Genomic DNA, 26,390 nt, shown 5'->3' on the forward strand with positions numbered 1-26,390 from the left:
AACAGAGTCAAACCGCTATCCACAAAATTAAAGATAGTCGACTAAGTGCATGTAATTAAATTAGGACTTTCCATCATAGACACTGGGAACACCTGGATTTTCTTGAAAGACTTGAGACTACCATCATGCTATTTTAAAACTGCTTAATAACAGAAGAAGCATGAACAATTGGTTTGTAATGGAAAGTTTTGAAAGTGGAAGCCCAAACCAATTTGCTGCTCTCACAATGTTCTTTTATTGGAAAGGTTTAGGAAGCCATGGCAGGCCTAGAGGAATGACCTCATGAAACAGGTTCTATTAATTGCAGATTGTTTCATGGACCACGTAACCCATCTGGAGAGTAGCAAAGGACAGAGGACAATGAAGTTTCCTAAAGTAAATAAATAAGTAAATAAGGATTTGAGGATCAAGCACTCGATGTTCCAGTTTCCTTCTCTTTACTGGATGCTTCCCCACAGGTTTCTCATCAATAAAGTGTGGTGTATACAATGGTCGATCTATGTGTGTTCACCATTCTGTAAGACTTACATGGAGGCGCTGGGTATTTAAGATATTTGCCACAATAGTGACAGAGTCACAGTTTGAATGAATTGTAACTTGCCATAGTAACATTTTAGTAACAACACATTATTAGTGAATCCTCATGCCCTTCTTTCTGCAGCTCCTGCGTCGCATAATGATGGCGACAAACAGATAGGATCCAGAGTGGAAGGGGGACACTACAACTCCACAGTTGGAAGCAAACAGATAGGATCCCAGGTAGAAGGTGGACACTTTGACACCGCAGTCGGCAGCAAACAGATAGGATCCCAGGTAGAAGGTGGAAACAAATACGCCGCAGTTGGCAGCAAGTGTATGGAGACACAATGGGTTTAGATAGGTCTTTATGCAGCCAAAGAAGGCTGCACACTACTTTTACACATAGTCTGATTCAACAGCACAGCCTCGTGGGGTGGCACACTGCTTTTACACAACATTTGATGCAACTGCACAGCCTTGGAGAACGGCACACTGGTTTCACACAACAGCTCATACAAATTACTGGGTGTAGTATGCCACTCAGAGAGGGGTTTCCCTTTAAAGGACGGTGCCCCTTCATGATGAACCATGACACCGCTAGTGTGTGAGGGTAACCATCCTTAAAAGGGAAATCCCCCTCTGAGTGGCATAGTACACCCAGTAATTTGTATAACCTCCTGTTGATTTTGGACCCGTGGCCTTTTTTGTAATATGAATAATTAGTGGGGAGTTGGCCCACGCAGCTCCTCTAGCCCCCTTGTGTGATTGCGTGTTTACACAACACCAGACACAATGTTGCACACTTCCAACCAAGGTCTCTAAGGAAGCATATCCACTTTCAACAGTTTTACAAATTTGGAGAAACTGTTCTAATAAGGCTCTTTGAAAAACAACAGAAATCCTTGAAGGATAAATTGGTGAAAGAGGTTATCCCAGAAGGACTGAAGCAGGCGAATAAGAGGCCAAGAATCATAGACAACCTCCTGATCCCTAATGCATGAGTAAGAGAAGAAAGCATGGCCGTGGTTGTCATGTGTAATCCCTTAGCAAATTGTATTAAACGGATTACAAAAATAAATTGGAGAATGTTGGAGGTTGGTAAGAAGAATCTATCACAGTTCCCCTCTGATTCAACTGAGGTCAGAACCTCAGAAACCCTCACAACAATGACCGACATACCTGGGGCGGTTGGTGTAAGTGCATCAGACCGTCCGCCCTACTTATGGTAGGCATTCTGACCTACTTGTTTTTCTTCAGGAGCACTATGAAAAGACTGGCAGTCTCTAACAGAAAAATACTAGGAAAAAATGACCCTTCTTCCGAAGGAGAAAGGGCTCTCGGAGAAAACCCATCCGGGATTATTAGATAAAGAAGCGCTGTATAAGAAGCTTAAAATAAAAATGTAAGTCAATTTTGTATTTGACAAATGCATATTTAAATCCCTCGTATGACAGAATGCTTTCAAGTACTCAGCATTCTGTAGCATTTTTATGGATTATTAACAAGAGGAGTGCCACAATACACGCATATTTTTCTTTTTCCAAAATAAATCCGGTATTTATTGACACCTCCATTGCCAAATGATCTAGGCTCTTTGCTGACATCACAAATTATCTTTATAGTTTAGGGAAGAAATCACATTTAACATCTCTTTCCATACAACCAGCAGTCAAATACCATGAATGCAAATACATTTTTTTATTACATATCAAAAAACATACATTTGTTAGTAATATGTCAAATCTAGTGATCATTGTGTACATTTCATAGCATTATGACTGTTCTTGCTGTATAATAAATTAGTTCATGTTAACGTTAAAGTAAATTGAGTTTGATCCTAGTACACACCTCTGTAGTGTGGTTTGTAAAGGCTCTTGGATGTCCATACATAGGTGGTGTTTGGATTTTTGGTTATGTATCATTAATACAGATTTATAAAGTATTGGGTTTCAAATGTATTATGCCACTAATGGCCGTACAAACCAGTTGTTCCTAAATTTAATTTGTTCAGTTTAGAACTTGTTGCTGTTAACGTGAAAGTAATGTGAGTTTGACCCTGGAGCAAACCCCTGTAGTGTGTTATGTATAAGGATGGGTGTGCTGAAGAGCAGTCTTGTTGCTGTTCCTCACTGGCTGTGTGGTGGTGGTGGTGATGATGATGATGGTCGGCAGCAGGAAAAACTTCCCAGACTCAGCACTTTGTTAAAATGACCTCGGTGGAAAGCATTAGTTTTTACTATCTTTGGCTACTGAAGATGTATCCTTTCTTCTGATGTGCATATTATATTGGTGAACTCCTTCAATTAAGCAAGGCTGGGCCATAAGAACACTGTGTATTTGGCTGTTCCAGCAACACAAAAGCACCTTACAGATGATTCAGAATCCTACGATCTATCTTATTTGTGGTCTGAGGACATCCCAACGGCATCACAAAGATTCAATGTTTGCTCATGAGGCAGCACGTACTTTTATGTCCATTCATTAACCGGCAGTTTATAAAACAAGTGTTTCTTTTTACTTGTAAACACAAACCTCAATATCATTTATGTGAAAAATCTGTATCATTTGTGTTCCTTTACTTCTGAATCCAGATGTATTTTCCAGTGCCAAGGTTCAAGAAATGTAAAGCAGGGAGTCGATAGTTCTGGACTCTAAGAGCTGGAATTCTTTACTGCTCAAGATTCAATCTTTACCTAACCATCAAGCTTTCAGAAACCTATTCAGAACTAAACTTTTCAACAGCTCTCTCTCCGATCCATAATTCTGCCATCATGCACTGATTCTGTCCTTTCAGCAGTTAGGAGTTGGTTGGGTGATTCTTTGTAAATAAGACACGTCTAAAATATATTCATATACAATTAATCTCACCGTGAATCATTTACATAGTCAGTGGTGAGCCAGCAAATTTCCCAAGAGTCCACCTTGATATTGGACACCGCTGAGGAAGTGCCACTATGGTGGGTGCTTTTACATATGCATGTGATGATCGAAATGAGCATCATTTTTTCCCACGTCAGGGCTTCGGAGGTAAATGTTGTGCACTGCAGGTATTAACTCTCAGAGTTACAGGTCACACTTTCCTACTTTGACTTCTTGTGCCTTTGGACGCTGTTCTCTAGCAGCTGTCATTGAACCAGTTCTTGCACAAAATGGCCAAACACCAAAACCAGCTACAAATATTCTCCAGTCTGTGCTTGTTAAACTTATTTAAGTGTGTTGTTTTTATAGGTGTTATCACTAATCCCTGTAGTTAGCTAAAAATCCTTTCTGCAACTACTTCCAAATCCACTGCAATGGTATGGTTTCTCCCCTGTATGTGTTTGCTGATGTCTTCATAGAATTGATAATCGACTAAAGCACTTCACACACTCACTGCACTTGAATGGCTTTTCTCCAGTGTGTATTCTCTGATGATTCCTTAATTTTGAAGATTCGTTATAACTACCTCCACATTCGCTACAATGGAATGGTTTCTCCCCTGTGTGTGATCGCTGATGTATTTTGAGTTGTGATAAACGACTGAAGCTCTTCACACATTCACTGCAATGGTACGGTTTTTCCCCCGTGTGTGTTCGCTGGTGGCGCCGGAGGGTTGATAAACGACTGAAGTTCTTCACACATTCACTGCAATGGTAAGGTTTATCCACTGTGTGTGTTCGCTGATGTCCTCGTAGGTGTGATAACTGACTGAATCTCTTCACACATTCACTGCAATGGTATGGCTTTTCCCCAGTGTGTGTTCGCTCATGTCCTTGTAGGTGTGATAACTGACTGAATCTCTTCACACATTCATTGCAATGGTATGGCTTTTCCCCAGTGTGTGTTCGCTGATGTCTTTGGAGATGTGATAACTGACTGAAGCTCTTCACACATTCACTGCACTGGAATGGCTTTTCTCCTGTGTGTGTTCGGTGATGTATCCTGAGAGTTGAGGAATGACTAAAAGAACTTCCACATTCATTGCAATGGTATGGCTTTTCCCCAGTGTGTGTTCGCTGGTGACTTCGCAGGATTGATAATTGACTGAAGCTCTTCACACATTCACTGCACTGGAATGGCTTTTCTCCAGTGTGTGTTCGCTGATGATTCCTTAATTTTGAAGATTCCTTAAAACTACTTCCACATTCGCTACAATGGAATGGTTTCTCCCCTGTGTGTGATCGCTGATGTATTTTGAGGTGTGATAACTGACTGAAGTCCTTCACACATTCACTGCAATGGTACGGTTTTTCCCCAGTGTGTGTTTGCTGATGTCTTCGCAGGATTGATAATTGACTGAAGCTCTTCACACATTCACTGCACTGGAATGGCTTTTCTCCAGTGTGTATTCGCTGATCATTCCTTAATTTTGAAGATTCCTTAAAACTACTTCCACATTCGCTACAATGGAATGGTTTCTCCCCTGTGTGTGATCGCTGATGTATTTTGAGGTGTGATAACTGACTAAAGTTCTTCACACATTCATTGCATTTGCATGATGCTTCTCCTGTGTGTGTTTGTTGATGGCTCTTTGGTAGTGATGACAAACTAAAGCTCTTGCTGCATGTGTTTGATTCTTCTTTCTTGGTTAGTGTCTCTGGGTCGGGTTTATAATTGTCTGCTTCCCATGACTGTGTTTCCTGAAGAGCTAACATGGTTGATAAAGCACTTGTGTTATTCTCACATTCTCTGTATGTGTGTGGTATGTTGGATGCTTGATTTCAGATTTCACAACGAAATACAAGACTCACCAACAACATATATTATAATTGTGGCAAGTAAAGCTTATTTGTAGGTGGTTATGTCTTTAGATTGTATAATGGTTTTGCATGTTTATGGGTAAAGATTAGTCTTCCTTCAGGTCGATGCAAATTGGGACAGTCTGTTGTAGATCAACGACTCTCTCTTTCCTTTATTCTTCAGATGTCTGGCTCCACTCCATTGTGCTTTTCTCTTGCTCCTGTGGTTTAGCCAGAAATAGTTTACAATATAACCAGCGCACTGAATGGTGGTCTGCCATCATTACAGGAAACAGAGCAATGATGTATCCACCTCACACCGATCCAATGATCAAAGCTTTGAGACTTATTTATACAGGCAGTAGTTAGTTATTGTTGTTGTGTTATATTTCTAGAGGTCATTTCTTCGTCTTGTGGTGTGGAGGTGCACAGCTCAGGTTCTTACATCCACTGAATTGCTCTTGACTGCTTCTTCCAGGATCTATCAGTTTATGTTCAGGTTCCTCAGTCTCTGACTGTGCAGCTCTTTACCTGAATATTGGAGCTCATTTTTTCTGACGGCTTTTTGGAGATTTACACGATTATTGTCATTATTCATAATCATTTGTGCATTCAAGGCTGGTTTCCTGTTGGATGTAAAGAGATTTATCACTAAATGGAAATGTAAGAGAATGTAAATACACAATATTTAAATATTTGTAAAAGACATCTCTTCTTTACCATTTTTTAAAGTAACCAAGAGACATTTCACCATACACAGATATTTAACTAAATGTTCTATTGAACATGCCACAACGTAATTCAGAAAAGGAGGTGATTTACCAGTGTTTACAGAGTAACTTAGTAAAGAAAGGGCACTCACGGAGCACCCATTCGCTAGAGGTATAGCTTTAGGAAGACGCACATGGTCAAGATTTCATTTAACAGGGCTCGAAAAATCTGAAAAATGGTACTAGTCCTGCAGGTCTAGTACCTTAAAAAATCTCATCGACCTAACAGTAACCTACTTGACCTCCGTCTCTGAAAGCGTAGCAAAAGTGACAAGATAACAAGATTTAAAGGCATCTTTATTGCTCATTTACTTTGTGAGCAATAAAAAGGCCTTTAAATCTTGTTATGTTGTCACATTTGCTCCGTTTTCAAAGACGGAGGACAAAAGTTAGTAGGTTTTCCTACTCGCCAGAAAGGGCGAATGGGACATAAAAGTAGCTCGAACACATAAAATTTACCTCGCAAATGCGAGCGGTCGAGTGGATGCCGACGGAGACAGTCTTCCTGTCTCCTCCTGGCCCAGCTTTGCTAGACTTTCCTCCCCTTCCGGTTGCCGCATCCTTAGCCTTGATGAGGAACCTTAAATCAGGCTCACCATTAGATCCGTGTCCAGCAAAATTCTTAGCGAAAATGGCAGATGTCATTAATCCCATAGCTAATCCTATCCTCAATTTATCCCTGAGTCAGGGTTTTCTGCCCCAGGCCTGGAAGCAAGCCATGGTCATCCCCCTGATCAAGAAGCCCAATCTTGATCCAGAGGCGCCTTCTAATTATAGGCCAATCTCGCTCCTTCCAGCACTGACCAAGATCCTGGAGAAACACGTGCACAGCGTGCTTTCTAACTTCCTGGAGTCTAATGAGTTACTTCATGAATCCCAATCGGGCTTTCGTTCCAACTTAAGCACCGAGGCGGCGCTCCTGGAAGTCTCAGAGATCGTGAAGGAGGTGCTGGACACAGGAGGCAGGGTGATGTTAGTCATGTTAGACCTGTCGGCGGCGTTTGACACCGTCCCCCACGAGGATCTCCTCACTAGACTTCATAAAATCGGTCTAGGGGGGACGGTGCTCAACTGGTTTCGTTCCTTTCTGGCCAACCGCCGGCAGACGGTCTGGGTCCCACCCGGGTCCGCCGAGATGCCGCCATTGGGAGTCGGAGTGCCTCAGGGCTCTGTACTGAGCCCCACTCTATTTAACATCCTTATGACCCCTCTGGCGACACTGGCGGAGTCCTACGGGGCCCGGATCGTCTCTTATGCTGACGACACCCAGCTTCTATTCACCTGTCGTAAGAGCGAAGAGTTCGATGGAGAAAGGATCTGCGAGTGCCTTGGGGCTGTCTTTAGCTGGTTTTCACACAACAGCCTCAAATGCAACTCGGACAAATCCGAAATACTATTCTTCGGATGCCCATCAGAACCAGATTGGCAGGGATGGTGGCCTGCTGACATGTTCCCTCCCACTCAGTCCTCTAAGTGGGCTAAGAACCTGGGGGTTAAAATTGACAACGAGCTCTCGCTCAAATCCCAGGTTTCCACTCTTACGGGAACATGCTTTGGGATACTCAGAATGTTGCGCAAGTTCTTTCCCCTTCTCTCGGAGGAACATCGGAGGATCACTGTTCAGGCACTCATAGGGTCCAGATTGGACTATGCAAATGTCCTATATCTGGGTCTGCCCGAATACCTCCTCCAGCGTTTGCAGGTTACTCAGAACGCTGCTGCTCGTGCAATTTTTGGCCTGCACCGCCGCACCAGTGCCTCCAATCTCCTCGTATCCCTTCACTGGCTTCCGGTGCGGAAGAGGATACTTTTCAAGGCCATGACTCTCGCCCATAAGGCCTTGCATGGCAATGGTGCCAAATATCTTCAGAGGAGGCTGGACTTCTATCGACCTGTACAATCCCTCAGGTCAGAAGCTTTGGCTTTGGCTCGGGTGCCACGCATCAAAAGGGCTCGGCTAGGCGGCCGGTCCTTTAGCTTTCTTGCTCCGCAGCTATGGAATTCCTTACCGGTGTCCTTGCGAAACACCGCTAACCTGCTTGCCTTCAGAAAAGACTTAAAAACCTGGCTGTTCACTGGATAATCTGCCCCCTCTTTAGGCCCCTGCTCTTTTTACTGTTATGTTTTCCAGCTCTTTCTTTGGTCTGGAGCACAAAAGCGCCGGGACACTCCTTTGGAGTAGCCGTTGCGCTATAAAAGTCCCATTTAACATAACATAACATAACATTTGTCGAGCCCTGTTTAAACAAGAAGACATTGTGGAAAAAGAGATGAATCAGGATATGCTGCTTCAGTTTTACGAAGTGTATAATAACGGTAACTCTTCAGGAAGTGTATGACAAAGGAAACTCTTCACGATGTAATAAAGGTAACACTTCAGGAAGTATATAACAAATGCAGCTCCATTCACACTGTTCTTGACAATACTTTCCTGTTCACACAGGATCAGCTGAAGTTCCAACTCCTATCTTTACTTTTCTGTTTGTTAAGTTATCTTTGCACTTACCTGGGGTTGGTACAATCATTTGTGGGAAGATTGCAGCATTTATAATAGAGATTTAATCACTGCCAGTGATATACCTTCGATATCCCTACTGCCAAGAAGTGTGTGCTTTTTGTCTTTTTCTACCTTACCATGGTATCTGACTTAATGTCTTACGTTTGCTTTAACTCGTCTAAGAAGCGGTCAGACGGACGCGCGCTGCTCCCGGAAGATATACATCTATTTTGTCATCACTGAATATTTAGTCAAGGCTCCCAACATGTGATTCCAACCAGCTGCTGGATGTCAATTGAGCCCATAGATGAGACTCCAACTGGCTGGTGGAGATCCTCTGAGCAACAGTGCCATTGCAGTTAGGAAGAACTCTCCTGATTGTGGTACTACTACTGAACTTGAACATTAGTGAAGTTTAACCTTGGAATTGATTCACGCCTCCAAATTCCTGATCTCATTCATTGAAGAGTCTGCTTTGTGGCTGTCCACTCCTCCGTTCACAGTCCTGAGGAAGACCTGCTCTGATGCATACCAGTGTGCGCTGCTTCCAGGGTCGAAACGTCGACATCTAACATATGTCCACACAGTTCTCTTGATCACGATTTGATTCATCAATGGGTCTCGCATTCCATGTGTAAAATCATATAGGACAATACTTGAAAGATTTTTTTTCTTCCTTTTTTCATGTCACCAATGTATTTGTCATGTATATAGTGTACTGTTCATTTCACTATTCACTATATGTCACTCTCTCATGACAGTCACTCATTGTCTTCCTGCAATTTAATTTGTATTTGTGACAGCCAGCGGTATTCAATACCCTTTACAATATATGATTAAATCTATTTCTCGTGTTGGTGTGTTCGTTTGTTTGTATGTGCTTTAAATACTCTTTGGTTCGGTAAAGTAAATATATTACTCAAAGCAATTGTATAAACCCGATAGAACCATTTGTTCTATTTAATTCCGTTTGCTGCGAGCATGATACTCTGTGGGTGGTTGGGGCGTTGGCAGAGTGGGACAAGATGTCCGTTGCTTGAGGGTGAATGCAGCATTTAAACCTTTGGGCATTTCTTAAATTCAGCTTTACCTTATTCCGTGTTCATCACTTTCCATACTCCTGTCACGTGGGTGCTAGAGTCATTGTCGACATCTTTTAGTTAGCATGAGCCCGGTAGCCATGATGCTGCTTTTGCGCACAACACTACATGCCTTTATTTTTACGAAACTCTGTTCATGCCTTTCACATGAGAACTCTCTGCTGTGCTTGTTCTCTGTCTGTTCCTGGAGTTTAGTCTGAACATTGTGAGCAAGGTCGATAAACACAGACTCTTGTTATTCTGTTCTGGCCAGGCCCTAGCATCTTAGACAAAACATACCAAGGCATCTGTTCTTGCTGGAAGCTTGTACTTTGATATTATGGGGATACACGTTTGGGTGACACACACTTGGAAAGGGACCTTTCCAGGGAGAAGAGCAACATGCACCTGTGATGTAGAAATGCGATCTATGGCATGAGGTATGGGGTCTGCTGACAAAGCCCAGAAATCTTCTATTATATAATAATACTTCTGCTTACAAAGGGGAGGGTGGTTAGGCCTTATAGTCCTTTATCCACAGTCTTTATAACATGACATCTCCCCTTATGATACATTGCCTTGCTGCAATGCTAACTGTATTGATATTATACATGTTGCTGCTGGTTGTGGCACGTATACTGCATTTTTGAGCACGTTAGTCTGATCTTATTGTGGACAAGTACGAGAATGTGAGAGAAAAGGTGTGTCTTGTTACCGTGATTCCGGTAAGATACAGGAGTGTTGTGTTCTTGGTTGTCTTATCATTGGTTCCTCCGTTTGTGAGTAGGAGAGCGAGTGAGACACTATAGCTAGTCAGACCTGGGCTCGTGGGCACTAAGGTGGTAGGAAGGCTTAGCCCCTATACACCGAGGTCCCATAATCCTGCGCATGGTTCTGTGTATGTGCAGAAACCCTGCAACACTCCCTTATGTCTGTGTGCTCGCTCAGCAAGGTTCACTGACAACTAAATCAGGGGAGTGACTTGATGCACACGGCAGACATCAGCCATGGTTGACAGTACAAGGATCACAAGCATCAACAAAGAAGCTTGCCCGGGACATACAAATGGAGGAAGTGCACAGGTAGCTCCTTATGAGGTACAAATAGAGGAGGTGAACACGTAGCACACATTCCTTTTTGTGTCTGTTTCAGGCCTTCACTGGGCTGGGTATTGGTGTACACCGTCTTTTATTTCCGCAGCTGATAAGGGCACTTAGTGCATGGGTGCTACCACTTTGACCCTTTACAAGCGGGGGTGGGGTGAAGAGCCTTAGAAAGCAAAACACCTGGAGGTTGCCTGCCTTGGGGAGGAGATGAGGGTCCAGGTGTCAGAAGATATCACAGAGGCAGAGAAGCAAAATCGTCAGTCTGTTTGCAGAAAAGTAAAGGATTTTGAATCTTTCTAAGGTTAGGAGGCATAGAATTACATAGAGTCGGAGCTAGGACATGGAAGGACTAACCTCCTGTTCTGGCTCTGCTGTGGCGAGGGATGTGGATGCACTGACAGAGAATAGTATTCTGGAGGGCATTTAAAATTGCATCTAGGCAGCTAGGTTGGGTGCTCCTTGCTTGCATAGGATTTTGTGAGAGATGCATAGGGCTTTGAACTTTGAGCGCTTTCCAATAGGTAGCCAATGGAGCTTGCTCAAAAGTTGGGAAGCAGAGCTGAATTGGTTCAGAATAGATATCTTTGAGCCCAAATAGAGACCACAATATTCACTTCACCTGCAGAGCCATTAATTTGGGGAACAAAAGTGACAACAGATCGTGTACAGGTAGGTTGAATGACACTCTACTGACGCAATGCCAAGACCCCTGGAAATCAGAGACAGGCTGGTACATATGGATAGAAGGTAAGAAGAAACTCAGTGTAGTCAGGTAGCTGTCAGTGTATTCCTTGTGTTTTAGGGGGAAAGGGACAATGCCCGTAGGGGGGGGGGGGGACAGCAAAATGCAAGAGTATAACCTATAATAATGATATCCAGTGGGGCACCTCCACCATGATGAACTAATACTGGTAATGCAGCGCCCACGCCTACAGCCAGCTCGTCCCAGACTGGAGAGGGGTCTGCTCACTGGTCACCCTCTACACGGCAACATTGGTCATACCCGGAGTAATATTTCTGCACTGCATCACCATCCCATCAGCAAAGGCACCCCGCTTCTACACCAAGTACGCAGAAGATGGTCAGCTGGGTACTTTGGTTTGGACAGATTCAAGACATTTCTGAAGAGTTCTGGCTCTTCACCGATGCGCAAATATGTGTAGGAGGTTCAACCCGCTTCTTCATCGTGCAAACCAAGGCCTACACTCGGTGGCTGCAGATCACCAGGTGGGAACTGCTGAAAATGATGAACACCACTGAAGATGGCCTCAACAGAATGAAAAAATGCACACCATCTTACTCCCGGTGATGCAGCACCGGTATGTGTTGGACTTAATGAACACAATGGAAGGGTGTGTATGCGCCAAGATAGGTACAACCTGCTGTACCTTCATCCCCATGAAAAACCTATACAAAGGCTCACTGTCAACCTACAGCAGGTCATGATTAAAGAAGGTGGTGCCCCAAACATAGAATTGTTCACAGGTTTGTTTATGGATCGCAGACTTATGCAAAGCCTTGTTGCCAGTGGTTGTAATCTTGCTCTTGCTGTGCTGCAACCTAAAACTAATATGTGCCTGTGTGAAGAAGGCTACCCAGAAAGCAGGGGGAATACGCCTGATTAGGACAGCCAATGCCAGGGGAAACGCTCGTACCACAAGCCAGAAAGAGGAACCGTCCATGCTCAAGACACTCAAATAGATGGGGGAATGTTAGCTTCGGATTAATTTATAGAAAGATCCCGCTCTTAGGAGTCCAGCACACCACAGAACAACTGTTGCCTGCGCTACCTAAATTCACCATAAAACACTTGTTACGGTTTCAGAGTGACACTTTATCCGATCAACGTAACACAGCCCCCTCTGTTCACCGCTAGCACTTCATGTGATGGAGACACCAGGGGCCAGATGTACTACCATGAAAATTTGTGACTCGCGAATTGCGCTCGATTGGAAGTTGCAATTTGAGAGTCAGTAAACGCCATGTACAAAAGTGTCTGAGACACTGTTAGCGATTCCCAATGGGGTCACAAATTTCATGCCCCATGAATATTCATGAGGCACTTGCAAATTGCAACCCCATTGGGAATGGCTGGCCCTCCCAAGGATGGTGGCCTGCTGGGTTCAGCAGACCTCCATGTCTGGGACTGATTGAAAATAAAGCAGCTTTTTTTTTTAAAGCAGTCTGTTTTTGTTTCATTTTTTTAAGGGCAGGTGGTGGTCCCTGGGATCCCTAAAAATATGTACCTGTGCAGTTGCAAACGGGACCTCTTCCCTTCATTTTTTAAAGGCAGGTTGTGGACCCTGGGACCCTTAAAAAATATTTCCCCCTGCATTTGCAACGGGGACCCTTTCCCGTTTGTGAATGGGTTACCACCCTTTTGAAGAGGGTGGTAAATTACAAGTGTTTTGCAACCGCAATTGTGGTCACAAAACATTCTTACATAGGATAGCGAGTCGCTATTAGGAAGGGACCCCCTTGGAACGGCTCTTCCTAATAAAGAGTCTCAAATCCTATTTAGTGAGTCGCAAAAAATTGTGACTCGCTACATAGGGTATGTACATGGCCCTATTGTATCTTGCATGCGCAAAGGGGTCGCAAATCCGTTTGCGCATGCAAAATAGGGTCGCCCACCTGGCCCGAGATATGGAACAAGTCTCAACACACCTGGGAGATTGCAGCAGTAAATCTCATATGGCCCCAGGATGTAATACCTAAAGAAACAAGTCAGATGCACACACTCATAAACACAAATAAATGCACAGCACAGAGCCTGCATTCCGGCTAAGGACGATTCCAGAGCAGCCAGTCAGTTGCACTCATCAAATAAAGCCCAAACAATGCCTAGCAGTAAGCGAGATAATACACACAACACACCCAGCCACCTGGACCACCTCAGAATGTGACTTTCAGTTGGTATTTATGGTCCCTTCTATCAGAGGGAATCAAACATGTAAAGACACAATTTATGATCCACTGTACCAGTATTTCCTGCCCAAAGGGGGACAAGCTTCACTTTATTGCACCGGGCGTACAGAATAAAGCATGCCATGTACCTAATGCAAAGGGAATTTCAGCACGCAGCTGTAGGAGATGTGGCTGATGTTCCTGGCCATTATTGTTTAATTAAATGTAAACTGTTCCTGATTGCCAAGCCTCGCTGTTCTCCTTTTTGATAATCAGAACCTGCTTCAACATAGCAATGGTTACAACATTCCACATTATCTGCAGTTACGGAACATCTATATTTCCTTTCTGATGACATGGGTTTACAAGATTTCTTGTTGGGTCCGAGTTCACCACATTCTAAAAGATTCATATACACCACTTACAATGAACTGTGGAAACCGTTGAACGCTTTAGATAAATTGACAGGATTAATTTGGAAAATGCATTGGCTGTTGTGGACAATGCCTTGACAGCATGGTCAAATCACATATATTCTTTAAATATTATTGTATCTTATGCATTCTATGTTACACTTAATGACACGCCTCTCTTACAGCATGGACAAAGTCAACTGAGAACGATTCTGCCATTGATTGGAAATAGCAGGTTTTAAAATCAAACCGTGGGCCTTAGAAATGTCTAAACACAACAGAATTGTTTTTGCTTTAAAATTTAACACACACACAAAGACTGATGCAAAAAAAGATGGAGGCTAACCATTCTACACAGGCTGGCTTTGTGATACATCTTAGTCAGGTATGGCAGTTTAGGCTAACCCAAGGTATCTGGCAAAGGGTAGGTCTGTTTCCATGTTTCCCTTGGGGAGTAATAAAGTGGTCATGTTCGTGGTTGCTGATACCATCTGGCACCCTAGTGAGTTTAGGGGGTTCAGATCGGGCACTGTGAGCTAGTTAGGAACCAGGCCAACAATTCCTGATGATACTCGTGAACCAAGTTCCCATATTTTGACGTTTATGTTGTGCAGAATACACAGTCCTACTTAATTTGTAGGAACCGTAGAACATTCAAATCGGTAGGACGCAGGCAAAAAGGAATTGGGTTTCAAGTCAGTACAAAAGGAAAAGAACATCCTTTCAAGCTCAAAGGGATAACTTGCAACAGGGGTCCCACTGAGGGTGCATTCAGTAAAGAACTGTCAGGTGACAGACGTGTCCCAGCAGCACCCATTATAGTGAGTTGTTAACTTGGGTAATGGGCCCCTGTTGGACTCAATCTAGCAGCAATCACCATTTTGGAAGGGGACACGGATGTTCCTAGGTGCATCCATTCAAATATCATGGGGTCTGTGTTGTTAGTTATCCTCCAAGGGAGGAAGGTCATTACCCTGAAGGATGCAGGTGCAGACAGGACTATAGTTGGAAGGGAGTATCCAGAGCACGAGGAGATTCTCTCTAGTGCCGGATGGCACAGGCTGGCTATCCAGTGGGGATGACATGGAGTGCCCATTGCCCGAGATGAGGTAGAAATTAATGTCACATCTACAACGGCCAATGAAGGTTGAGCGAGAAGCAAGGTGTATTGATGTGATTAACCCTGGTTAAGTACTGTTGTGTCCCCAAACACAATTTAACACCACAGGACACAGTAGCTTAGTCTTCAGTATTTATTCGTGGGAACAACGAGCCACCGCTCCACTCGCGACAGAAGAGAGGCACCAACTGTCTTTCTTAGAACTCCCCGCATCCCAACACCATGACAACACATGGGGTTCTGTATAGAACCTTAAACAAGCATATCTAGGTACAACATATTACCTCCTTTGGTTAAAAACAACCAAATTAAAAGCATACAATAAAAATAAACGAAGAAACAATAATTAACAAAAGTCAGAATGCCTGAACATGGAAATACAAGAAAAATATCCAGTATAGAACAATTAATGCAGATGAGATAACATAGAAATTTTGAAAAGTTCATCGTAAACTCCAAGGAACTCGTCTAACACGAATAGACCTCCTTGGCACATGACTTGTCATAATGGTTTCAGAAGCATTACCTGAAGGTACATTAGTTGGTCCAGAATGAGAATTACCTGCAGAAACATTAGTTAGTCCAGAAGGCAAAACAACATCACCCCTGGTGCCATTACAATTATGTACAGTAGAGTGAACTTTCACAACTTTTCCCGCATTCCACCAATGCCCACCACGTACCATAATGGCACCACCACAAACTTTCTCGACACAGACAGGTTCACCAAAGGACATACCACCTTTTGTGACAAAATTAGTGTTTCTGACCCGAACCATGTCCCCAGGACGCAAATTGACTGCCTTGGCTGACTTCTTTTGATCATACCTGTCGGACATCTTCTGCGCAACTTCGACTCGAGATTCTAAAGCAACATGATCCACCCAACATGAAACTTTGTCACAAACAGTTCTTAAAAGCCAAGCTGGATAAAGAGCAGAAGTGGGTACTCTACCTTTGAGTGAAACAAAGGGTGCAACTATTGTGAGAGAATGTGGCGTTGTGCGATAACACCACAACATGGATCTGACAGCACCCTCCACATCAAAACAATTATGTTTAGTCCACTTAATGCATTCCACCACAACCCTGTTCATCCTTTAAACCAGACCGTTGGTTTGCGGATGTCCAACCGAACTTCTTAGATGTTTCACGCCAGATTCATTCAAAAACACGCTCATTTCCTGATTGACAAACTGCACACCATTATCAGAAACTAGAGCCTCTGGAAACCCTTCTCTTATAAAGATCTATTTAAGGAAAAGAATAGCATTGCTTGCTGTGGGAGAAGCACAAAACTTGACTTCAGGCCACTTGCTGTGAAAATCCATTAACACAAACGCAAAGCGTAAGTTGGAGGGAAGAAAATTGAACGGACCCACCAAATCAATCCCCACCTTAAGCCATGGCTTTATAGGAAAAGAGATGAGCTGAAGAGGAGATCTGGGAATGTTGTATTCTGGGGTGTCTTATCACTTGTTTCTCTGTGAGTGAGTAGGTGAGCAAGTGAGACACTATAGCTAGTAGGTCCTGGGCTTATGGGTACTCAGGTGGTAGGATGACTCAGTCCCTACTCACTAAGAACCCATAATCCTACGCATAGCTCTGTTCTTGGGCAGAATCCCTGCAACAGGGCCCTCTCTAAATTGTGTCCTGTCTGACATCCTACCCTGGGAGGCTTGATCAGTATCTTTAGTTGGGTCACAACCCTGCCCCTTGGAATGCAGGTGCCAATTCTACCCCTTCTTAACCAACCCAAGAAGGCCCCTCAAAGTCAGAGTTCTGCAATTTCTTTTGTGGCCCTAGATTATGGCTGTATTATTCGGAATGCACAAATGTTACTGTCCCCCCAGAACCCAGCTGTGAATTGGAGACCGTCAGATAGGCACATAGAGCCACGAGCACAGAAATGCCCACTTTCTCAAAGAGGTATTTCCAACATTGTAATGTCGGATCTACTCGCTCCACCGGAGAGGGTTAGCTATTTTGAATTCATCAATATCAAACACTATACTGCCACACTTCTGCATGCAAGAAATCCAGCTTCTGCGCCTTTCCACAGAACCCTCACAACAATCCAATGCGGGAAACATGCCCTACTGGACCGAACACACCACCTGGTGCCATTCATTACCAGTGCATGTAGCACAAACGCACACATGCCCTACCTCTTCCCGACACCGCACCCTGTCACTAGGAAGTACTCCGATATAGCAAGAGAATTGCAGAACCTTTCCAAGTAGCCTTTTAAATCCCAAGCCAAGTAACAGTAACCTACACACACAGACCCCGTCATGGCAAACCTGTGGCACGTTTAAAGAGCTACCTCCGTGGGTGGCACAACCAGTGCAGTAGGCCCATGGAGGAGCCTTTGAGTTACATGTTCTAGATATATATCTCACCTATAGACAAAGTATTTACAGCTAACTCAATTCAGCCAATCATGTCTACACTAATCGCCAGTATGTATATGACGGGCAGAGCATTTTGGCACTAAATGGCAGTGTCAAAAGGGCTCAAAATCCTAAGTCTAGCACATAGATCAGCGGAAAACCGGAAGGGAGAAAAGCAAAAAAAAGTTCAGGAAATGCACCATAGAAGGCGCCATTTCCAACAGAACTTATTAGGACTGGTATGTAGGATACAAAATTACAGATCTGTGCAGTATGTGTATTAACCTACGTGGAAGCTTACATTTGGCAATGAACCAACGTGATATGCTGAACTCATAAGCTGCTCCAGTAACATCAGAGCCTCGAGTGAGCAAATCAGGTTTGCCGAAAGGGAGTAGCCTTGACGAAGTTAGTAGACGTGCTCTGCCCAACATCTCGTAAGCGATTTGTCATCTCGTTTTAGACAGTATTCTAACTTCCGAGAATTTCTCATTTATTAACGTGCCTTCAGGGTTTGACTACAGGCGTCCCTTCAACTCCTCGAAGGTCTCATGAGGCCCAGTGAAGGTCTCTGATCATGTATGTAATTAACCTCAATCACCACGGTAACATGACAATGTGCTTGCAATTTATGCTTTTTAAATGTTTATATGTTTGTAATGTCTTGTTAGTCCAATTATCACAGCATTTTCCCACTTTATACGCACTGTTTTGGTGTATTTTCACCACAGTGAATCACCAATGATTTTTAACCCATTGTAGACCAGAAGGTCGAGCCATTTTTTTAACCTTTTTCTTTCTCTTCGTACCTCTGCAAGACTTTTGAGATTTTAAGCAAACCAATTAGGTGCTGTATATATTTTTTTCCTTATTTTTATCACTTTAACTGTGCTGATAGCAACAGTGGAGAGCATCATTTCTCCTTTGAGGTCCTGACGAAAAGCCTTGGGGTAGGGCCTGAAACTAGTCGACCAACCAGGGAAACAGTAGGTAGTCACGCCTCAAGCATTTCCCGCTTGTCCCCAGATTTCTGTAACTCATTTAGGGGTAGAAAAAAAAAATGTTTTTGTCACACTATTTGATATTTTTAACGTTCACTTCCAAAACCCACTCCATCTTCATAACAAGACCACATAGGTGTATAGGTGTACAGGGACACCCTTATTTTTCTATTAAGTGCTCCCGTGAATTTGTAGGTAGCAGCATGCCCCATCCATAGAGGGCAGGGATGGACCATGATGACGCATGCCACCGAGGGGAGACCTGGGGAAGGGGTGAGGGTTATTTGAAAGAAAACGTTTCTTCTTTCTTTACAGTCCTAGCAAGGAGTGCGCTTTCCTTCTGCAATACAAGGGACTCTCTTTCTGGTTATTTGACAAGTTTCATGGAGGACGAGTCCCTATCTCTCCTACCTTTACTCTCCCCCTTGTGATTTGACATTAACCTATTTATACTGGAGGACGGTTGGAACCTAGGACCTCCTAGCTATCTCACTAGAGTTAAAATTGGTAACACGCAGGAAAATACACTGATTCCTCCATTTGGTTCATTTACACCGTTTGTTGATTGGGAATAAATCCCAGATCCACAGCTCTAAAGTTGGTTCAATTATTGGTGCCACTAAACAGCACATTACACCTATAACTCTTGAAGACTCACATTCAATTCACACTTAAATCACATTTTTAGCTCACAACATAATTAAACTTTTGGAAATTTCCACATAATGTTCATTACATTTCTTTTCCTGCCCTTCTTTAAGAAATCTCAGTCCCACTCCTACTAACGTATTTCTTTCACATTTTGATCAATATCTATTAACTACTTTACTCCACCCTTCGTGTTTTTCTGTCTGTGTCACTCTTATTTCTCTATTCTGGCCACTTCTAGCATTTTCTGCTTGTTCATCTTGTTCTCCCCTTACTGCTGAAGTGACAAGCAGAGCAGAATGGAATACTTTACATAGACTCCTATATCATAGTACAATCCTCATCAACACACAGTTGACGAGAGAGTACAGTAACCCTTTGCAGCATTATCATACAAGTAGCCTTGGGTGCTTTTGTCACTCACACATTTGGAGGTTGTGCTGAAGTCTCACTCAAACCTGCCTAATTCTACCAAACTATGGGGAAGAACTTCACACGTGACTTTGCTCAGACGTCTACAGTGTGCCGAGAAGTACCTGACTATTCTGCACAGCGCAGTTCCTCTTACATCTAGTGATCCTAAAGATTTCTGTACAGAGAGGAAAGGCCAATAAGAGTGACTGACAGTCGCCAACATCTGCTAAGACAGACACCCTTTAAAAAGACACACTGTCGACGTGTCTTATAACAACACACACACACACACAGCCTGCAAAGACAACGCTACCCTGTTCACATGAACACACATAAAACCTGCAGAGATTAATCAAAAACACAGACACATACTGCTTGGAAGGCCTCCTACCTGGCAGACCCAAGGTCAATGCACATACACACAATCCCTGCAGCAGACACACAAAATCTGCAGCAGATAATGCTATAAGCCAACCTATGCCGCTGGAAACTATTGCAGTGACTGAAGTTTTACTTAGACTGAGATAGGAAAACAGGGGCAAAGGGGCACGGGCAGCAGGGAAGCCTTGACAGTAAACTGCCTGGGGGACATGCTTCTGACACAGGGGTACAGGTGGGCAAGTCAACAAACAGCGAGAGCCGAGCAAAGAATGTGCACAGATTTCTCATAGAGCGCTAAGATGCAGTGCAATGTGAACAGGTTTTTCACAGTGCAGTAAGATGCAGTGCAGTGGCACAAATTCCTCAGTACAGTAAGATGCATTGTAGTGACACAGATTCCTCTTAGTGCAGTAAATGCAGTGTACATAGATCTGTCACAGTGCATTAAGATGCAGTGCAGCGTGCACAGATTCCTCATAGTGCAGTAAGATGTAGTGCACAGATTCCTCACAGTGCAGTAAGATGCAGTGCAGCATGCACAGATTTTTCACAGTGCAGTATATGGCAGTGTAGTGCATAGATTCCTCATAGTGCAGTAAGGTGCACTGCAGCATGTACAGATTCCTCATAGTGTAGTGAGATGCACTGCAGCGTGTACAGATTCCTCACAATATAGTAAGATGAAGTGCAGGGACACAGATTTCTCATAGTGCAGTAAAATGCAGTGCAGTACACTGATTCCTCACAGTGCTGGAAGTTCAGTGCAGTGGTCCAGATTCTTCAGTGCAGTGACACAGATCCCTCATAGTGCAGTAAGATGCACTGCTGTGTGTACAAATTCCTCATAGTTCAGTAAAATGCAGTGCAGCATGCACAGATTTCTGATAGTGCAGTACAATGCAGTGCAGCAGGCACAGATTTCTGAGTAAGATGCAAAGCACCGTGCACAGATCTTAATACAAATAATGACCACAAACACCCACAGGGCCAGAAGAAAAGCCTCCGTCCTCTCCCACTCTTCTTCTCCCTCCTCTCTCCCCCTGTCCCCTCCCTCCCCCCCAAAGAAGAGCCCGGCTCCTGATAGAGAATTTCTCGAGGATTATACCGTCTATTTCTACAAACACAGCAGAAGGTGCTGACAATCTCCTACCTGAGCAGAAACCTGTACCGACATTTCCAAGCTCTCTCCTTCTCCTAGGGTGGAGGTGGGGAAGGTGCACATCTGGGGTCTGGGAGGGCTGTAAGGGTCTGAAGATGAAGATAATTGGACAGAAAGACAGGGCGTCCTTTGCCCTCTGCAGCAGGCTGGACACAGACGAAGAGGCTGGAAGTGTTGTCAGCATCTGCTGCTGGTGCTGTCTCTGCCACCGCTGACCTGGAACAGGAAACCCTTCTCCCTTTCATACAATGTGCCCAGTGGATTAATCTCAGCATGCGAGGAGCGCCCTCTGCTGGCCACTAACAGAACCTCCATTTCCAGGCTCCAGGAGAGAATACATTTCACACGAACAAACATTTTATGGCAGGAAAGACCTATGTTTTTAGATGCCACAGATATGGATGTTTTTAAGACACACACATTCCAAGTTACAGGGTCTCACTCTCGGTTGCTGCTGTAGAAAAGTATTTACAGCTTCAATTCACATGAGCATCTTCAAAACACTGATGAGGAGGACTAAAGAGTATTTACAGGAAGTTGTCAACTGGAAGCGAGACTTTGTATTTCATTAAATATATGGGAACATGTGTTAGTGGTGCAATTAAACTGGAATGCTTATTTCTTTTTCATTTTATTTTTTAAACACTTTATCGGGCTTTTCAGATGCACAGCAGTGTATACAGCAACGTAAATAGAGAAAAATACCATGAAGATTTATTCACCAGATCAAATTCAGTTTGGCATAAGGCATGCTTTAATGCGGGAATTAAAAGAAGAGCCTGGAGGATTCATTACGGCAGTGCCAACACGTAAGTGTATTGTTTTGTTTGTGTTTGCTGGCTCTGCCTACAGCCCGTACACACTTTTCATTGAGGACTAGACATGTGGCAGCCGTTGGGCTCTGCAGGTGCGCAAGGCCAGGGTTTTTCAGGCCAGCTCAAGTCACTGTTCTTTCATTTCACCGCTGCGCCTCCTTATCTCACTTTCCAGACCTTTGGCAGCAGGAGACAGCTCAGCGCCAGCCTCTGGCGCCCCTCCCCCATCCTGCAGGCTTGAGCAGAGCCCACTGTGACTCTGCGGTGCTTTTCATGCTGTCACCTCAGGTAGGGTTGACCCCTTTCCACAAGATAATTACCGACCCGTTGTTGTTGTTTTAAGAGTCTGAAAGGCCTGGGTGTGACACCAAATAGGACTTTAAACAAAATCAAAAATATACATTTGTAACATCACTTTTATGCCTTAGTTTTCTCTTCATTATTAATCAGGGTGTCGTACTCCGTACTCCTAGGTGCATCAGGGTACTCAATATGTCCTTGTGCTGTAAGGACACCGGTCTTAAGCCATTCTTCGCTCTCCTTACACACTTCACAATCCACAACACATGCCATGATCTGATCATCCATACAGGGTCACCAAAAATTCTCCCTTACCCGTTTTTTGTCATAGTTTGCCCTAAGTGCCCCTCAAGATAATGTTTTTGCACCACAAACCCTCAGGTGGAACAAACTTGTCATTTCTCATTAGAACTTTTGTGTCACTCGTTGTTAGTTCACCCAGAATCTTAACAAATGGTCTCACAGAAGGACCAACCATGCTCTCCCTACGCTCGCCATGCACTACCATTTGTTCCACACTCTTCAAGACCACGCCCGATCCATGCAGGAACGCCCACGGCATTAAGCGGGCCAGGTCCTGCCGGTGCTCACCGGCAGTTCTAAAAAGCAGGTACTAAGATGGTTCCCTATCGGGCTCTCCATTTTTTACCTTACCCGCAAGGTGAAAAAAATATCTTAACTCTGCAGCAGGGCCACCCTTCACATCCTTTGATGTAACTTCAAAGAGACTCGTTTTAGTTCTTTCACAATCTCATTTCAGAACGGAAGTATTTTCAGTACTATATAAAACAAAGCCATAGTTGTTGCTTAATTATCTTCGGCAAATAACAACCAATGACAAAGCCAATAGTCCTAGTTTGTTGTAGGTGTAATCTTACGTGGTGTATTATATGTGTGAATGCAATGACAGAAGCAGCATCATTTTTGTCTGGTGGCACAGTATGCTAAGCATAGGTTTTTAGCTTGTATGTTTTTAAGCCACGCCCTTAATTACATCGACCACACCCCTTTGAGAGACCCCCCCAGTTTTCATCCCATTTAAGTCCCTGCGAACCCAATTCATCAGCACAGACCCAGCCACAGCTACATTCTTCCACATCGCACAATGAAGCCACAGCCCCTTCCTGATCCCAGGCAGACCCACTGGACACTCCAAAGACATACAAGAAGGCAGGCAGCTTGCTCGTTCTTCCATACTGATATGTGGGCAACGTTGTAACGATACTCCTGAAGTCTGGAAGCAAGTCCAGCCAGCATAGCTGAGCTCTTACCAGTACCACCAGGACTCAAAACTTTCACCAAGGGTTTGTGATCAATGCGTATGCAAAAATGTAAACCCCATAAATAGGTCCTAAAATGCTCGACAGAGCAGGCAGCTGAAGGGCCTCGAACTATATAACTGAATAGTTGCTTTCACGTTCCCTCAATGGGCATGAGGTAGAAGCCACCGTTTTTTTGGCTACCCGTCCACACCTGGGATAATACTGCCGCCAAACTATGCGCACTGGCATCCACCTTTAGAAATCTTTTAAGGTGAGTGTTAAAAGGTGCAAGAATTCCCGCCTCACAAACGTCTCTCCTTACACGATCAAAAGCACTTTGCTGAGCATTTCCCTAAACCACTGAACACCCCTTCCGCAATAACATTCTAGATTCTTCAGTCTTGTTTGTAAAATTAGGAAAATAAATTGTATAGTATTCGACCTAGCCCATAAATGAACGTAACTGGTCTTTATCATGTCGCATGGGTGCAGACTTAACAGCTTTCAAAAAGTAAATTTTAGATTGAATGCCCTGCCCCGAAATCGTACGGCCAAGGTTTTCAATTTCCTCTACAAGGAACTTGCAGTTCTCCTTCCTTAGGGTAAGACCAGCCTCCCTTATCCTACCTAACATAGACCTTAAGATGTTGTTGTGTTCCTGAATGGATGCTCCAAAAACCAGAATATTATCTTGGAAAAAGTTTAGGTTTTCCAGATCTCTGAAATCCTCCACCATAATCCTTTGAAGCATAAGACACACAATTGATGGCTGGAATGCAGAACAAATCAGAACATTCACCCCCAGTCAAGAGATCTGGGTTAAATTCATCATTCTTTTGCTCACCATGCCACCTCAGTTTAGAACTGGCCATATGCAAATCAGTCTTGACCCTGTGCCTCATGGTAAGAGTCTAGCCCGAACTGCCAAGCCAGGTACTCCCTGGACCGGAAACAAGCATCCTGGGACCGGTTTCGGGGTTTCACCCCTCATCAGCCAGGCTAGCTTGAATCCAGTGGCACAGTGAGCCCGGGACCCACATCTGAGCATACCCTGCGCACTTAGGGTGAGACAACAGAAGACACACTATTCAGCCGCTGCAGGTAGGAGCAGTGGGGCCAGCTGGGAGAATTTCGAGAGACGACCACAAGGGAATATTAAATGAAAAAATAATTTTCCCTCCTGGTTGTCTCTCAAAATCCCCCCACCCCCAATCCAGCCCACCTGCCTTACCGCTCTTACCTGCACCGTCCGTGACTGACACAATTGATCGACGGAATGGCGAACAAATCAGAACATCTATCCCCAGTCAAGAGATCTGGGTTAAATCCATCATTCTTTTGCTCACCATGCCACCCCAGTTTAGATCTGGCCATATGCAAATCAGTCTTGTCCCTGTGCCTCATGGGAACATTCCAGCCTGAACTGCCAAGTTAGGTCCTCACTGGACTGGAAACAAGCATCCTGGGACCAGTTTCGGGGTTTCACCCCCTCATGAGCCAGGCTAAATTGAATCCAGTGGTACAGTGAGCCCGGGACCCACTTCTGGGTGCATACCAGGCGCACTTAGGGCAAAAAAACAAAAGACCAAGCAAAACCCCTTGTGCTAGGGTTAAAAACAGCAAGGTGAAAACGAGGTATGACAGGAACCATTTTGATCAAGTCGTCCTCAACTTAAATCAACATGTTTCAGCCTATGACCTTGAAAGTGTCATGGCTTTCTTCAGGATAGTGAGTGAGCTACTGCTGTAATAGTGAAAAGAAATAACAACAATGGTAAGTGTTTCAGTAAACTGTATTTGATACTAGACCAGTGATCAAGGGGTAGCAAGATGGTGGATTCACTGGTGGTACCTGTAGGGGAACAAAAAATGTATGAGTATGTATACAACTCATAGTGAGCCAGCCACTATGAGTTGTATACTTACTCATACATTGCCTGGTATGTTCTCCTTGCTGTTTTTAACCCTAGTATAAGGCAGCCAGAATAAAAGTATGCGGTAAACCTTGTGGCTAGCTTTAATTCACCCTCATTAGCACTGTACCACTCACAACACTCTGCCAGCTCACATCGGTTCTGAATGAGAACCCCTCTGAAAACAAAACATCCCTGAGCTCTTCCCTCGCAGCGAGAGGGTTGTAGCCCATATCATGACTAGGCTTCATTGTGCGAGGAGGATTCCCAATGATGAGGCATGCCAACTCTGCTGGGTAAGGGAAACTGTCTTTAAAAGGGACGCCTTCTACTTAGCCAGCCTCTCTTCCCTTTTCGATCAATAACAATATGCAGGACAAACTGATATCCTTTGGCCCATCTTCAGCCACATAAGCTTTTCCCACGACCTGTTGTGATTTGAACTCAATGGGAGACAAAAAATATCCCAACACTTCTATCTTTTCTCCCTGTAACCTCTAGGATTCATATCTTTGGGCAGAAGAGTAACATACGGCCTCTCCTTTCTCCACATCTTCTTAGGTACGAACTTCAATAAAGAGCTGGAGTCGATCCATCAGTTCCACCCATCTGTCCAGAATCTGGAATGATGTCTTTGCAGGGGCGACTCCTCCACTAGGACGGAGGAGCGTCGCCCACCTGCTTTCTCGCAGTGCAAGAAAGCCAAAACATAAAATGATAATAACTTTTGGTTAGTACCATTTTATATTTCTTTCCACACTGCGGGCGGGCTGGTGGGCAGAGATGCCCGGGCAGGGCAGAAGTGGTTTGTCCACCCCTGGGTATGCACGACTGGTTTGGTCGGCCCTCTCGGGCCGCCCAAACCAGTCATGCGTACTCTGGGTTGCAGCCTACATGGAGAATATGCAATCCCCTACAGCCCCTGGCTGGACGGCGTCCCGGCCAACCACAATGCTCCACTGGAGCATTGTGATT

At 44.1% G+C, this 26,390-nt stretch overlaps 1 pseudogene; it reads right to left on the reverse strand.

The window, feature by feature from the left end:
* Positions 1-21,312, reverse strand: part of LOC146839470 (uncharacterized) — a 79,829-nt pseudogene extending 58,517 nt beyond the window's left edge.
* Positions 21,313-26,390: the final 5,078 nt, after the last annotated feature.

Source organism: Triturus cristatus, chromosome 4_1 (genome assembly GCF_964204655.1).
Source record: "Triturus cristatus chromosome 4_1, aTriCri1.1, whole genome shotgun sequence".
Classification (NCBI taxonomy): Eukaryota; Metazoa; Chordata; class Amphibia; order Caudata; family Salamandridae; genus Triturus; species Triturus cristatus.